Source organism: Dermacentor andersoni, unplaced genomic scaffold (genome assembly GCF_023375885.2).
Source record: "Dermacentor andersoni unplaced genomic scaffold, qqDerAnde1_hic_scaffold ctg00000039.1, whole genome shotgun sequence".
Classification (NCBI taxonomy): Eukaryota; Metazoa; Arthropoda; class Arachnida; order Ixodida; family Ixodidae; genus Dermacentor; species Dermacentor andersoni.
Window position 1 is genome coordinate 783,393 of NW_027314752.1, and position 3,100 is coordinate 786,492.

Sequence of the window (3,100 nt, forward strand, 5' to 3'; positions counted from 1 at the left end):
GTGACTGGCTGTGAACGTACAAAGTAAAAAGGGGCTTTAGTGCAATGTATGCACTTGTTCGCAGAGTCGAGGCAGCCTCCCCTTTCTCCCCATTTTCCTCCATATATGGAGCGGAAGAGAGAGCCACGGTCGTCAGTTTTCCTTGCACCCGGTCGTGAAATGCACTGTTGCAGCCGGAGCACAGCACCAGCCTCCCCTCCCATCGCCCCCGTCCTTTCACACGACGAAAACCAGCACATCAGCTCTCCGCTTTCTCCTTCGTGCGCATTGAGCTGCGATCGTCGGCTTCACTTGCGTGCTTTCACTCGCAAATACAGCATGCGATGTGAGGTGAAGGCGTTATCGCCCTTCGGCTTTATACGGAACATCACAGCGATGCCGACGGCAACAGCAAAAATGCGCCTGGGGTGTCCATATAGTTGTTATCGCAATAAAGTATGAAAGCGGGGCTCGTGACGTATGCATCACGTGATCCTCGAGCTTCCATATGGGTGAACACACGAGACGGTCATTAGAGGAAACGCCAGTTCACGGGATTGGCCAGTCGTTTCAGCGGGTGCGAGAGAGAAAATCTGGGGGCGTTTGCGCCTGAAATTTCTCCCTTTGCCTAGGTACTACGGAGGAGAAGCCGATTTGCTTGTTCCGTATGCGTTTGTCCCTAGGCGCGCATTTTGCCGTGTGTCGGCTGGCGATCCTTCAAATCAATGTCTCCTTTCTTGACGAAGCCGTGCGTGCCGTGCGTCGTGCATAAGTGTTCCTCCTGCGTCTCCTTGGATGTTGCCGGTAGGTTTGTTGCGCTTTTTGGTAACATACGGAACGTGCGACGGGATCAGTGAACCTGCGATATCGAGGACCAATCGGATAACTTAATGCCACGGCGTAATGCCAAAAGCATTACGCCGTGTCCATCATGTGTTGGTTATCGGTGCATACTGCACCCTTCAAGAGATACGCGTGAACATGCATGTCTGCATGTCGAAACACATTTAGCACCCTGTAGCTGGGAAAAGCGAAAGTCGTTATGCAATTCATGGCCGTAGACCACTCTGAAACGTGATGGCGGCCGCAGTGTTCCGACTGGTGTTAGAAGTGGCGGGGTGCTTTTTTCGTTCTGACGATATAATGGATTTTTACCAGTACTGCGACAGGACGGCATACGTCACCGGCAAACGGAGCCCTCACGATAGCACCTGAGCTTATAATAACGCTCTGTCTAAATGTACATCCGATCCCGGCCACGGCGGCCGCATTTCGATGGGGGCGAAATGCGAAAACACCCGTGTGCTTAGGTTTAGGTGCATGTTAAAGAACCCCAGGTGGTCGAAATTTCCGGAGTCCTCCACTACGGCGTGCCTCATAATCAGAAAGTGGTTTTGGCACGTAAAACCCCATAATTTAATTTAAATGTACGTCCAACTTGCCTGCTTTGCTTCCGTTTCGCTAGCTCTGCGGCTCCCGCTTACCGATTTATTGCACATGGTTTTGCTGAAGAACCTTTATTTATATCGAAGGGGACCATTCAAATATTCCATTTAAAAGTCAGAGAGCAGCGTACAAAAAGCGTTGCACGAGCGAAGGTACTGCTCCAGGAGAGCATGCCTGGTCTACACTATGACCCCTATTCCTCGCCCGGGAAGAGACGCAAAACATCTTTAATGAGACGAAAGATGGCTCATTAAATCAATAATCCGCCATCACCAACTCGGCACGAGCGCCGCACGGGCGAGAAAGTCTTTCCGACGTACACCCACTTTAGCAGTACATTTCAACTCGACATAGGTGACAGATTTCAAGAAGCACAGGCTGGTACTCTTGGCTCACTGTAGCCCAGTACTGCCCGGTACTGCCATTTTTATGAGACACCTGCTGCTATCCCTTGCCACAACTGCGCCTTCACTTCCTTAACAGCGCCAGGACTGATGCTTGGCATCAGTAGCATTCGTGACAGAAAGTGCTTGCTCTTTGGCAACTGATGACCCAATTAATTTGCTACTTTCTTCTGAAGTTTGTGCTCATAAGTGCTGCTCTTGTCGTCACTGCCAAACTGATCTCCTTTGTGTGATCCCTTGTAGTTTTTCTGTACCCTTCTCCCTGCACATGCTTGATCACTTTTTGTTGCTCTTCCCTGTCGCCATTCCTCTACAGTGGCACTGTCTTTTGCTATATGTGCCTGGCTGTCTATTGCTTATGCCGCATGTTCACTGTAATGATTTCCTTCGCCAGATACGTGAATTATTAATTGCTAAAAAAACTTTTATCTGCAGGGTCTCCTGGAAATTCATCCACAGCTGGAAACCAAAATTGTGCTTCATCCCAGACCACAGCTTATCTCCACATCAAAGCCTCATATCACCATTACATCTCCAGTCTCACTCACGTTCACTCTGGAAAAAAAAAAAAAAAAAAAGAACAGTTGCTGCACTTCACAAGGCAAGAATCCATCTCATCATTTTCTCATGGGGGGGGTATTCTGTAAGAGTACACCTAGTGGGCTGTCCATTTCGGCCACTGCCGATTGGATTCAGCTGTGAGAGGAGGAGACGAGCAGCCCTCGCCAATCAGTAGCGGCCGAAATGGACAGTCCACTAAGTGGGCTCTTACAGAATACTCCTCCCCACCCCCCACCCCCCTGCTCACCACATCTTGCCTGCTGCTTTCTCTTGTCATGTATGACTTTGCACATACTTTTCGTTCATGTTCTCCTTTCTGCTTTGGCACTACACCTATGCTTTTTTTTTTTTTTTTTGTTCAAGCAATGGCTCTTCATTGCCATTGCTATTTTCTCGGCCTTCACGTATTCTATTGCAGTCACTAGCATCATACTTACTAATCAGTGTGGAAACAATGGAAGACACACGGAAGGGCACTGGACGAGTGCTATCTAATAACTGAAATTTATTGAACACTAGCATCAAATGTCTCTTACCTTTGGTTGCTCCATATAACTTGCTAGAAATGCAATAGAAATTTTCATCATAGGGCATTCAGTCTTGGAGCATACTGAAATTATAGCTATTTGCTTTGTGATGAAGTATTGCTTTAGTAAAAAACAACTAATTAACTTGGCAAGTTGTTTCCAAAGGCTACATCCTTTGCATGT

At 48.0% G+C, this 3,100-nt stretch overlaps 1 long non-coding RNA gene across 1 annotated transcript; it reads left to right on the forward strand.

Moving 5' to 3' along the window:
* The first annotated feature begins 502 nt into the window (after positions 1-502).
* On the forward strand, positions 503-2,410 carry LOC129383514 (uncharacterized). Its single transcript, XR_008611408.2, has 2 exons — positions 503-783; positions 2,265-2,410. It is a non-coding gene; the product is annotated as an uncharacterized lncRNA (long non-coding RNA).
* The last annotated feature ends 690 nt before the right edge of the window (positions 2,411-3,100 follow it).